Source organism: Aplysia californica, unplaced genomic scaffold (assembly GCF_000002075.1).
Source record: "Aplysia californica isolate F4 #8 unplaced genomic scaffold, AplCal3.0 scaffold00684, whole genome shotgun sequence".
In the NCBI taxonomy this organism is placed as follows: Eukaryota; Metazoa; Mollusca; class Gastropoda; order Aplysiida; family Aplysiidae; genus Aplysia; species Aplysia californica.
Window position 1 is genome coordinate 96,370 of NW_004797954.1, and position 13,998 is coordinate 110,367.

The 13,998-nt window shown below is 41.5% G+C and overlaps 1 long non-coding RNA gene across 1 annotated transcript; it reads right to left on the reverse strand.

Moving 5' to 3' along the window:
* Window positions 1-964: 964 nt before the first annotated feature.
* Window positions 965-8,163, reverse strand: LOC106013139. Its single transcript, XR_001185256.2, has 3 exons — window positions 7,794-8,163; window positions 3,948-4,305; window positions 965-1,133 (listed from the first exon to the last, which is right to left on the reverse strand). It is a non-coding gene; the product is annotated as an uncharacterized LOC106013139 (long non-coding RNA).
* Window positions 8,164-13,998: the final 5,835 nt, after the last annotated feature.

Sequence of the window (13,998 nt, forward strand, 5' to 3'; positions counted from 1 at the left end):
TTACTTTTGGGGTGGGGGTGGGTTATTTAAAAAAACATTCCCTTCTGAGTTCCCAACTGGAGTTGGTTTGCAGGCTTAGGACTGCCGTAGGCCCATTAAAATGTTTTTTGCTTTTGTTGGAGAGAGGTTTCCACAACTAGATGGAACTCAGTAGTTACTAATACTAGTAGCTGTGAGCTATATGATGAGTTCAAGAGAGTCCCCGGGCCCGCGTCTCCCAGCTATCTCCTGTCCTCATAGATGTCGCCACTTTTGTTGATAGAAGTTTAAAATCGTTGTCTGTTAAGTTCTCCATCAGCTCATCACCATTACATCTTCCATGGCTGTCAAGTGCTGAAGTCAGTGACGTGCTGGGGTCACAACAGTCGACATTTCTATTGCAGATACAGATGAAGTGCATTTTAAAGCAAAAAACATTTGTTGTGTCAACACCGCTCTGTCCGAGGAATCAGTTTCATTTTCCTTGTCATCAGCATTGTCCTTGGTTGTTAAATCTGTAAGTGTAAGCAAGTCTGCTGCTGGATGATCCCTGTCTGCAGGATTGTTGTCATGTGTCAAGGAAACAAGGAAAAAATGGAGTCTCCAGAACCGCGGTAGTTTACATTACATACCGTAAGTAGCAAATAAACCATTATAGAATAGTGTAGTAAATACACACAGATAAAAACGTGTATTTTCACTTCATTACAGTAAGTCAGAAAAATATTGCAAATAAACCAACGTAATTTCTTGTCATTTACAATAAGCTGCGTATAACTGATGGGAATGGACTTCAATTTATCTCCAAAACCTCTCCCCCCCCCCCCAGATTTGTGTAAATCCACTTGGGGCTCAAGAACAGATTATGAAAAAAATATATCGAAGGGCTCCAATTTTATCAGAGTAGGGCCTACTTGGCAAGTGTGCAGTGGGCATTGCTGAAGTCACAGAGCTGGAATTATCTTGACACCAAACTTGCCTGGCTTGTCTGGGCAGTACACTGGGTAGCTAAGACTCGAGTCTGCCACTCCACGCCAACGTGCCTTTGTCGACAGCCATGTTGACGTTGGGGGTAGACATTGGTGGTGAAAGTTTCCGCAAGTTTGTTGAGGAAGGGACAGATCTAGAGGAGGGGGTTGCTGCCTTCCTCTTCCCTGTGAACAAAGTTGTCCATGTCAGTGACATGGAGGAAAGTCAGGATAGTTTCAAATCTTTTCCTTATCACGTTGTTGTATGGGTTCAATGCCCTTATTAACACTATAAGGCTATATAAGGGGTGGGACCTCTGAAAACTCCACCAAAACACCAGAGTTCATGAAGGCCCAGCCCGGTACTTGAATCAAGGCCATCTACTTTCTAGTCCACAATGATACTAACAGAACTACTTTACAGTCCAGCATGACCAACAGAACTACCGGAGCGGCCGCACTCGTCCCCTCACAGCACTTGAAAAGAGAGACTGCACAGAACATCAGTGGACCAGCAGTCTTGTACCTCACAGATCTGGACCTGACACGTCCCAGCTAGGAGCCTTTAACTCTTATCCTGCGTCTGTGCCAAGATGCGTATCTTATCAGCAACCGATTACGTCGGACGTGCCGGGCAGGCCGCCGGGGTCACTCAGTGTGTACTGTTGGTGTACAGCGCGCGCGCCGGGAAACGTGTGTTTTCGCCATGAATACCGCGGGAGTGTGTTAACTGATGATGAAAATAATGCTCTATCCTTCATAGCTTTCTATTTATAAAGTGTTACAAACACATGAATAACCCCCTCTCACAAGCTGATAAGACATTACGAGTAGTTACGCCCATTTGAATAACCTTTCTGGACGCCCTTGTTGTTATGACTGACCTGAGGTTCGAAAAGGGATAATTTATGTCAATTTCCGAATGTTTTACACTCAAATTGTTCTTTGTACCTGCACAAGGGTATTCAAAACTATCAAACAAGCTCATTTTTTATCAGGTAGTATCATTTCATACAAAATCAAGCTCATTTGAAATATTTTGTACAGAAAAAAGGAAGTCTTGTTTCCTGACTATCCTTTCGAGCTCCTCATGTCTAAGTGGGTCAATTTCTTCTATAATTTCATTGGACGAACATCTAGAGCTATCAACTTGGCATGTTTTGAATGAGACGTATGCCTCGATTACGAACCAACGTAGGTGGTTCTAGAAGAAGGCCACAAACGCACACAAACTCAAGCAGACTGACGCACACACACTTGACCTGCGTGAATGGGGATCCGACTCGGGACCTGAATTTACGTAATTTACCACAAATTGCATATTATAAATAAGGCTATCAAGAAATTTAAAAAAAACAGGTTATGTTCAAATCCGTTCAGGATTCTTCCTGGGGAAAAAAAATTAGAGGGTTCCAATTTTATCTGTGTACCAGGCAGCTGTGTATCTGACTTTGTCACTTTGTGTAGAGATTTGTGCCTCTATTATAACAAAGAATCTTTGGCCAGTTGGAGATTCCCAATTTTATCACACCACTTGGCAGGTCTGGTACCTTGATAGGCAGAAGTTGTGATACGGAATAGCCAATACAAAAGTATTTATAACACAAATAATACATAAATAAATTTTAAAACACATAAATCAATTATTTAACTTTGTTAATTTTTTTCTAGTAGCCTACAGGTTTGTAGTCTATACCACCACAAGAAAGTCTCATTTATGACCAGGTTTGAAGATAGCAGAGCACAGGGCAGTGTCAGCTAGAATACAAAGTCACAACTTAGATCAAAAGATTTACTTACAAGAAATACATACTTGCATATATATAGTCGAACCTGTGTAAGACGGAATCGCAAGGGAGCCAGAAAAAAATTCAGTCTTAGACAGGGGAATTTAGGGAGAGATGGATGTTGGTGGGGGGGGGGGGGGTGTGTCAAGGGTGTCAAAGGCCCAGCCGGTGAGATCAAGGATCGCTTGTCCGATCGGCAAGCAGTGGTCAAACTTCACACCTCTCAGCTGCTATCCTGTCTGATAATGACATGCGTCAGTCTGACTTATCCCATTACCACCAGTGCTTGCCTTTCATAGGACCACTGTTTGACCTATTAAAAGCAGAAACGTTTGAACATCTCCTTTGCTTCCACCCACCAATGCCACCCCTGACTGCCATTAACAACGATTTGAGGAACTCTTTTCTCGGCTGGCCGTACGATCAGGGCGGCAGGCATTGTTCAAACTAATTTCACACCTCTGGCTTCTGGCTACCCAAGAAAGTTTCCGCAGTGGCTCGCTACTCGAGCACTCTGACGGGCAGTCGTGAGATTTCACACCCATACTACACTGACATCAGGGCTCACATGATGGGGTAACATCCAAATTGCTCCCCTACTCCCCTTCCTCGTCCAGTGGTATGACCATAGCGTTAAGTATAGAGCCGGCGGAACCACATTTGCGAGTTTTGTTTCAAAGGGCTGAGCGGGCAAAGCATTTTCCGTCTTAGACAGGCGAAACCCTCGGAAGGGAGCGGATTTTTCTTTCCGTTTCTGCGTTGGACAGGTTTCCGTTTTATACAGGTAATTAAAGAGGAATATATCAAGGGGGGAGCAGGGATATTCCGTTAAGACAGTTTTCCGTTTTACACAGGTTTCCATTAAGGCAGGTTCGACTGTATATAAAAAAAAAAACCCAGGCCATCTCATCAGTTTGTACAAAGGGAAATAACTCATTATTATATCGTCCTTCACCTAGTCGTGTTAAGAGTCATTTCCCTTGCTATTGGGCAGTCACGGGAATTAAACAGTGGACAGCATTAAAAACACAGGTAGTGTTACACTTCCAGCCCCAATATACATAACATAAAAGATAATACTAGTTGTGGTAGTAGTCAAAACTTAGATTTAACAATTTATTTACAAGAAATACATAACAATTTTTTTTTAAAACGAAAGAATTCAAGTTTGGATTTCATTCAACACACTAACAAACTACATCCAACAGCTCACATTTTGCACACTTGCCTATAGACTCTCCATTCATCCTTCACACTGGTGAGTGTAGTACTGTGTTGGCCACCCAGCTCAAACCTCTCCACACAGTCTGCTCCTGTTTCAGCATGACACGTGTAGTGTGGTTTGAACAGGGTGTTCACCCTTGCGCCACGATGAGGCCCAGTACTTCCAACTTCTGCAAGGGAGGGGATGGGGAAGGGGAACTGTGGCAGTCTCTGCTGGAAATCCGACTCAGGCCAGTCTTGGCTTTAGGTCTGCTGAGTGACCACGTCTTCCGGCTTCATGACGGGCTCTCCGGTGACTCGTCCTCTCTTGCCGGTCCAACGTGTCTCTCCGTCCTCTGGTGGAACGCCTGTTTTCAGGTGGACGTTTTACACAGTGAAAAGATCTATGAAATCAATCACAGCAAAAAAACATCGAAGGTGCCAAATGTTAAACAAAATTAACAAAGGCAAAGGCAACCTAGAGTCTAAAGGCAAATTTTGTTCACTTAAATTGTCCTAAACTGGAGTTTCTTTTCTTAGAATCTTGCTTCCGAAGAAGTTTGACACTGAATCATTTCTGCATCTCAATTTTGGACAAAGTTCTGCATTTCAAAACATAGCACACAAAATAAAAAGTCACAAAATATAGCAACACTCAAACTGTTCAAAGTTTTAAGATCTATTCAACATAGCAAACAGATCTGTACTGTTTCAAAAACAAACTGTGTAACCTTCAATCCTGTACATATCTGAATCTCTTAATAAACTTGACCAAACAGTGCAAGGTGTGAAACTGACAGGGAGGAGAACAATGACAAAAATCACTGCGTTGTCTTAAACCTTCAGCTTTGTGCTCAGACTGAGGTCTCTACTCCGTGCTCTCAGATGTTTTTCCTTCGAGTCGTCTGAACGCTGCACCGGCTCTAGCAACCGTTACTGATCTCTGTGTCTGTATTGGCTGTTTGAGACTATCTGCAATCACGGTTGGTGAATTTTTCTACAGCATTTGACTCTCTCTGACATGAGCAAAAATATGAGACCGCAGGCTCTGGAGAGGTACACTTATGCAAATTTTATACGAATCTCTCCGAGAAGTGGTTACAACATTATTTTTATCTCTTTTGGTATTTAATGTAAGTCAAGTCCAAAGTTACCACAGGTGCTGGAGAAACAGGTAAGCTGATGTTGGCAAAGAGGTGTTCTCTTGTGTTTTGGTGCTCAGAGCACAGTTGTAAGCAAACAGAAGATAGGCTACCTGATGATAATTTTGAGTACTTTGCCAACAGGCGCAGCTATGAGATGACTGAGCATGAAATAAGCAAACAACTGTTGAAATGAAGCTTGTCTACTTTACTGGTCGCTGCCAATCATGGAAGCAAAATAATTTTTTAATCTATAATTTTGTCCCGTGCCCGTTCCTTGCATTGATTTAGAATCTATTATTATAAGAACGCCATCATGAATAATAATCAGTACAACCAGGGGAAGAAAGTTAGTAGGTACACAGTACTAAGAACAAAATTACAGTAAGCACAAAACAAACAACACCTTACAAATGCTAGACAACACAAAATCGCAAACACACAGAACTCGAACTACAAATAGTACGATAATATTAAAGTATTTTATATCCTAACATCCTCTGCTCCCAAAGAGTCACGAGGCGGGCACTTTCCCACATTCCCACTCCCTAGTGGAGCAAACCAAATTTAGTTAATCGTCACCAGACAAAAAAATAGGCCGAAATATGTGCGCTCAGTCTCATCTACTGGTGACTATGTTAATGGGGATCTACTCTAGGGGCATGGACCATGCAAAACAACAACACACACACATATATATATACATACACATTTGTCTCTACACTATGGCCAGCCAAGTAAACCAAAAATCCCAATCATCAAGCCTTTACACAAAATTTAAAACTGCCATCATTTGAAACGAAAAAGATCGGCCCACTACCCTACCCCGTCACACCAAATACAGGCATTCTGGATTCCCTTGCCTTCCAAAACTGAAACCCAATATGAAAGGTCAAAGGTCAGTTCCCCCTTGACCCCTGAAATGTCATATATTTGATAACAATATTGGACTTTCAGCCATAATTTAATTAACAGCCCACACTCTTAAAACTAGAACACCTTTTTCATATCAACTACTCAAAAAAAATACAAAAATATTCAATTTCAAGTGGCTCGTGGATGTGTTCCACCCCTTTCCCTCAACTCCTTCAAAAACTGCCCTGTCCAAAAAATGAGCTGCCACTATCAGTGTTACCTGGTTCTCTGACTCCTGAGACTACGTCTTTGACTTCACCGACTATGAGGGATTGAGCGTCATTTCCCCTTTGACACCCAACCCCTCATACCCAATTTCCTCTTCAGACTGAATAGCCCCACCACCCCATGCCTTTCAAAGCACCAGCCTCAAAAACAAGCTTATAAATTAAATAAGAAAACTAAAAAACAACACAACTCCCACAGTTAAATCTATCTCAGCTCTCCTCATTATCAATGGAAGGACTTCTGAAACGAGCGACCACCTCAGCCTCAACAAACACAACAAAGAAGAGACCAACCCCTAACCCTACTCCTACCCTAGCCCTCTATTCTACTCTCTCTCATACTTGTGGTCGCTCGTTACGGATATATCCTCCCTTATCAATTCCTACTAATCCTACAGTTGTCTTTTTCTCCCTCCTCTTCCCCTAAAAATATTAATTGTCTTTTTCCATTGCTACAACTAATAAAACTGATGATCAGCAATAAATACCTACTTGACTGGCTATATATGACAAGAGACAAACAAAGGGTCGGTGTTAGCGGGTTGTAAAGAAGGTGAATCCTATTGAGACTGGCGCACTTCCTACCACAAATTACCGGTTATACTATATGGCGTCTTACCTTTAAATCTAATGAATTATAAACTCAAACATTTACTTATTTTAAGATGATGAACACAGTAACAACACACTCATCCATACTTTCTACAACAAAGACAAAGAAAAAAATGTCTGCAGGTTCCAATCCAAGTCATGGACAAGCCAATTCCCTGAGAGAGAGAGGGGGGGAGGGAGGGAGAGAGAGAGAGAGAGAGAGAGAGAGAGAGAGAGAGAGAGAGAGAGAGAGAGAGAGAGAGAGAGAGAGAGGGGGGGGGAGCGAGAGTAGAGAGGAGGAAGGAGGGGAAAGGGGGAGGAGAGAGAGAGAGAGAGAGAGAGAGAGAGAGAGAGAGAGAGAGAGAGAGAGAGAGAGAGAGAGAGAGAGAGAGAGAAAGAGAGAGAGAGAGAGAGAGAAAGAGAGAAACACAAAGAGAGATCCCCACAAAAACCATTAAAAGTGAACAGTCTGACTGGACTTTAGACATGCATGTTTATACACTAGATTCTAGATCTAGATTCTAGATATAGATATCTAGAAGGTGGGCAAAAGCCAAAAATACAAAAATCCTAAAACCATACACACACATCGCTAGATCTAGAATAGAATAAAACTTAAACAACACACGGACCCAGACAAACACACACTTGCCACACAGCCTACAATACAGTACAGAAGTCCATCACTCTGACTCAGACTCAGTGATCTTCTTATCACTTAGCCATCATCTTGTCCTATCCCTTCATCGGTTTCCTCCACAGCACATCATAGAGAACTATCACTTCTCCACTCCTAGGTCCACTAATCCACCTCACCTCTCTTCCAGCCACCCGCCTCAACCAGTCACTGTACCATTCCGGCCCTCCAGCGGCCAATCTATTGACAACTGGGTCACCTTGACTATCTCTAGCTTTATCTACCTCAATCAAATACCGGTTTCCTTCACAATCCACACCGACTAAGTAAGTATCCCTTCTCACCTCTAATCCACAGAACATGTACTCTCCTTCCAGGCCATAGAACTGGCCTTCCTCCAAGTCAAGACGCTCACCTAGACGAAGTAGCGATTCAGCGGTGAAAAGAGACGAAGAATTCCCCATGGCGGCGGCAAAGACAAAGAGATCGAGAGGGCAGGACTCTTCTCCTTCAGCTCAGGAACGAATGGATCTCTGGAAGACAAAGATACTAGATTCTAGATCTAAAGATCGACGTGAAATCTTCAGAAAAGCGACTCGACAGCCAAACAATTGTTCTGGACAACTTGCAAATCGTCTCAAACCAAATGCAGAGCGTCAATACACTTCAAACAGCAGACAGCTTTTGCAACTCGCAAAGAAGAGCAAAATGGCGATCAAAATGACAAAATGGCGACTGACAAGGCCTACATCCGCTCAAAGATTTTTCCAACAATTCCTTAGTAAAATATACCGGAAGTTCGTAGAATGGGGAATAGCGGATGTACCCCATGAAAGAGGCAAAAAGCATTGTTCACAAAATAATGTCCTTCACACAAACACGCAAAATAATTTTAATCTTTTTTAGAATATTTCTAAAGAGTTTTACGGCATTTGCACCACAATAAGGTCATAGAGAAATCTATAAGTGCCGAAGATTAGAGGTGTTACAAGAAAGTAATAAACAAAAACAAAAAAAAAAAAAAGAAGGAGGGGAGATAAAGACGATAGATATTTGATACTGATAGGAAAGAAGAAGCAAACCACACTAGAGCACCCGCCAACCACCCACTTAAATCTGTTGTTTTGTTTTTTAAATAAAGTTGAGTCAACTACATGTATACAGATCTATTTACCTAACATTTTCCTTATTAATTATAGTTATAAGCAAGCTATGCTATTATGTTCAAAATCGTAGATCTATAAAATCATGTAGGCTAGGCCTACCCTGTCCTCAGAGGCAAAGCGTCTATATAATCAAATAATCACTGCTTCCCTTCCTAATTTTGAAACATTGTCGCAGTCAAATTCACCCATAGACGTGAACCTCATAAATTAAAAAAAGACGTTCATAATCACCAATGAACGATAGTCTATGCCTAACCTTCAAAACCGTTCCATTGCCACATAAATAGCCTGTTCGCCCCTATCGGGCCACTCCATAAGCAGTCACAAGCTTTGATTTAAAAGTAAGCTTAATAGTAGATTGTGTTACGATGTTTGACTCATGTGCTTGTCTTTGTGAATGTATTGATTTAACACTCCTTTCACTTTCAACCTATTAGGTTATTTAAAGGGAAAGACCTCCGAATTTAATGTCCATCTACAATAGGATAAGACCGAACCAAAGGTGTGGAAAGGAGTCTTTAAAAACAACCCAAGTTAGGACATGCCATTGAGGATTTGAACCTAGGTTATGTTGTTGGGGGGTTTTTTATAAGGTTTTTCAGCGCTCGCAACTGCATGTGAGCGCCAAGGGGTTGATGTCAACAGTCAACAGAGAAATCCATACGGGGTATCAGGCTTACTTTGTTTACCTCTCTGGCTTCAACAGCAAAAAAGTTTGCTTCGACTGTCAAGGCAGCCCGGAAATAACAGTTCAGAAGAGAGTGACAAACAAAAGAAGTAGAGGGAAAATGACGATAGTAAGGATGAGGAAAGAAAAAGCAGCAGTTCCCTTTATGTTGTTCCGACACGGTATGAGCGTGACATTGATAAATCAGCCAATTTACAATTCTAGGCCTACTGTGCGTAAGAACATGTTAATACCCCCCCCCCTTGGGAATGGGCTAAAGACAACTCCATTCAGTAGCACTGCCCTGGTGGAGGGAGAGGGGGGGGGGCTGGGTCATCCGCTTCAGCAGGATACCAACTGAGCTGATGGTGGCGCCCTTTATCATACTTTATGTGTCTGTGATATTGTAAAAGTTTCAATACCTTTCTTCAAGAGCCCACCTGCATGCACTTCCCAGCAGGGCATTAAAAAAACGTCCCGTCACTACCAAGTCCAAGCGTTTATGTGCCTGGTCCCAATTGTTGGCAAAGTTGGGTTTTTTTAGCAAACTGGTGAAAAGGTTTAAAAATAGTTGTACCAAGTCAAAATTTTGTTCCATCAGAAAACAAAAAGTTTAACGATTTAATTTCTTAATAACATTGAAACGATTTTTTTACATAAGATCTGTCTTAATATTTTTATAAGTTATTTTTTGTAACATGTGCGTGATTAAAGTTAAAGGTTAAAAAAGTGTTAGAAATTGGTGTTTTCTCCAAACTGCTTTAACACCCTGAGCTACAAAACGTGGCATATCTATGACAGATATTCAAGATGTATTTGAAAAATTACAAAATCAGCGTGTTCAGCATTTAATTTACCACAAGAATATGCCTTACTTCAATATATATATATCCAAAATTTTCAACAACTGGGACCTTTCTCCAGGCTCACACACAAGTGATCCTCCCCGCTCATGGCAAGAAATCACTAGATCGCCCAGGTTGGCAAGCCCTGGTGTAGCGAAACAGCCAGCTCCCTTGATATATGTAAATAACTAGCTGGGTACCTGTTCGATGAACGGACTCAAAAGAATATGTTTTTGTAAGGGTTTTTTTGTTTTTGTTTTGTTTTGTTTTTTTAGTAGAGGGTTTTACGGCACTCGCAACTGCATAAGGTCATATGGGCGCTACGGGGTGGGTGTCAACAGAGAAGTCCTTACAGGGAATCAGACTTACACTGCTCACCTCTGTGGTTTCAACAGCACAAGGTCTGCTCCGACTATCAAGGCACCCCGGAAATAGGGGGTCACAAGAGTTTGACAAACAATTCAAACATACAAAAGAAGTAGAGGAAAAATGACAGTAGTAAGGATTAGGAAAGAAAAAGCAGCAGTTCCCTGTTGCAGATCAGGCACAGTTATGAGCGTGACATGATGAATCAGCCCATTTACAAAAGAAGTAGAGGGAAAATGACAATAGCAAGGATGAGGAAAGAAAAAGCAGTAGTTTCCCCTATGTTATTCCGACACAGTATGTGCATGACATTGATAAACCAAAAAAAATCTATAGTCAAATCATTGTGGAATCAGTGCGCACTGATTGTGAATGGAAACTTGTTTACAGTGGGGTCTTACCTTGATATAAATATGTTACAAATAATAAACAATGCGGCCAGAGACCCCTTTCAAAACTGGGACTAAAATCACTGAATGCCTTTACAGAATCTCAAAACCATCAACTTTTTTTATATTTTACCTTCACTAAGAGATTTACTGCATTGCAAGAGTCAACTGGGCTACGGAAGTTAAAAACTTATTTTCCCTGGGTTTCGGATATGCCTTGTTTTCTCAAAATGTTGGAAGACTCAGTGAAGTGAAAAGTAGACTTTTCGATCATTCTGTGCAGAACATAGAGGAAGAAGTCTGTGGAAAGTATAATCTTTTCTCTCTTAGTGCGCGGACACAGTGGAAGCAGCTGCATCGATGCACTTTAAAGTTACTCGCCGCGCCTGTTCCGACTTCTTTTCTAGCAAACACAGTGGCTGCGTCTTTCGGTTCAGTCGGTTCATTCGGCCACGTGTCAGTCAATGAGGATGGCTAAAGAGGTTCTTCAATTGTTGATGCTTTCATGGCTCCATAACAGGAGACGGTCCCACCGTAGATATTGGGTACATAGAATCAATAAAAAGAGAGACACATATGGTGAATACCATCACCTGAAGGCAGAAATCCTTTCAGACGAAGAAAAATGCTTGAAATACATCCGGATGAGACCCTCCACATTTCAGCTCTTGTTGGACAAAATTAGAACCTACATAGAGAAGCGAACTACCAATTTCCGGAAACCTCTGTCAGCAAAGAGAGCGTTTGAATTTGGAAAAAGACTGCTTGCTGACAAGCTGGATTTACCACAGGATACAGACAGTGACACAACCCTCCCATTTGCATTCGTAGCAGAGGATGCATTTCCATTGGGAGGGAATTTGATGAAGCCATTTCCAAACAGACAATGAACTCATGAGAAAGCTTTTCAATTATCGCCTATCACGCGCGAGGAATTCAGTTGAATGCTCTTTTGGTAGGATTTCGCAAATGTGGCATATACTCCTGCGCCAAATGGATGAACAGCCAGAGTCGGCAACAGATGCAGTCAAGGCCATCACAGTGCTCCACAATTTCATTATCATGCAAGAACCTGGAAGATCGGTGCTACGGCACATTGAGGATGACGTGGTTGAGCCACGAGCAGGCCTACCAACGTTCGACAGACAAGAAGTTATAAGGAGCAGAGCTACCAAAAGTGGAATGGAAGTGAGAAATGCTTTCATGGGATATTTCTCGTCACCGCAAGGTGCATTGCCATGGCAAAACAGCAAATGCTATAACGTCTGATCAGTCCACACTCTCATTTAAAAAGGGTTATCTTTGCATCTCTTTTAATAAGCTAAAGTAGACCTATAGTTTGAAACAAGTATACATGTTGTGCAGTGTACATATGTTCAGACAAACAGAAAGAAAGAAAGAAAGAAAGTTCTCACCATTGCATCCAACTTTGTTGGTAACTTTCTTCCTTTCGGCCGATGTCATGGCCCTGTTGCAGTAGTTTTGATCTGCTTTGTCATAAAGACTTCTTTTTTTCAAATGGGTGTATTAATGCCTCCGATTCCATTGTAGTCAAAATGCGTCAATTCACTATGACTACACCCTACACGCACTACACTATCACGCCACAACAGTTTAGCCGCGCAGCAGACGCTCGAAATTTTATTTCAGCAGCAAGTGCACGCGGAGAACTTTTTCTACTCCATCCAGCGCTGCGTCTGCTCCGCGCCCACTGTAGCGCCGTGCATTCAATCCTTCGTTAATAAAATTTGGCGATGCAGCTTTTTCGGAGAAAGACGTCGCAACCGAAAAAGAAGCGTTGGAGAAGCGTGCACTGTGTTTGAGGCCTTACAATTCCATATCAAGAAACAGCTGAATATATCACCAACCTCCAACAGTATTGGAGCAGAAGAGTCATCATAGCTTTGTTAAAAACCCATAGCCTTCCATTAAATAATCTCTGTCGGTGGAAATTAACTAATTCGCCCTTGTGCGAGAGGTGTATAACTCATGAAATTGAAGATGAATTTCCCTCCCAGCCTGACTCGGCCCAGTGACAGAAATATGCAATGTTTGAACCATGATAAAAGATATGAGCACAACCTGTACTTATTCATTATATGGAAACTTTACTTATCAAATGAAAGTTCTATGTGATGTGATGAGGGCCAATGGATTTAAACACTGAATAAATTTACTGCACTGCCGCCAACACAATGTCATACAAATGCTCCAGGTTAGATTTGTTTTAGTAGAGATTTTACGGCACTCGCAACTGCATAAGGTCATACGAGCGCCAGAAGATTAGAAGTGTTACATGGGAGAACAAACATAAAAAAGAAGGAGGGGTGATAAAGACGATAGATGTTTGCTAGGAAAGAAGGAGCAAACCACACCAGAGCACACGCCAACCACCCACAGAAGATTAGAGATGCAACAAGAAAGTAACCAACACAAAAAAGGAGGAGAGATACGGACGATAGATGTTTGATAGGAAAAAAGGAGCAAACCACATCAGACCACCTGCCAACCACCCAAACTAACAGTTCTTTTCAAAGCCGTGCATGAAAAAAGTTTTGAACAATACTTTTATTGTAATAATAATATCACCCCTGTTAGGGTACAAATTGGCATACATTCACAAGACTTGACTAAAAAACGACCAGGAGTACAAAAAACCCCCACAAACTTTACGAACCTATGAGATGAGGTTAAAAATCTACATATTTCGCGTTTCCAAGTACTTGTAAACAGGGTCAGTCTTCGTGACCTACAAAAATACATTCATGAGTTTATTAGAACAGCACAGTGCAAAAGCTCGACCAATTTTTTAAAAAGTATACAACATGACATTTTCTCAAGGTGTTATACTTCCCTGTCAACAATTTGAAATACATGTGAAGCGTGCTGCCAAAAAAACTTCTCCGATTTGAGCCCAAAGGAAATAGATAAGTCACACTTACATAGGTGAAGTGTTCACAATTTATAAGTATAAAATAATAAAAGGCTTGTTACATTTAAAGATTACAATATCAACAGAAAATCAACAAATTTGACCTTAGTGTCAATTTTTGGCCAATATCTCCATTTGTGGATTGTGAGAAGTAACTCATTTTGTCTGCACGCCTCACATATTC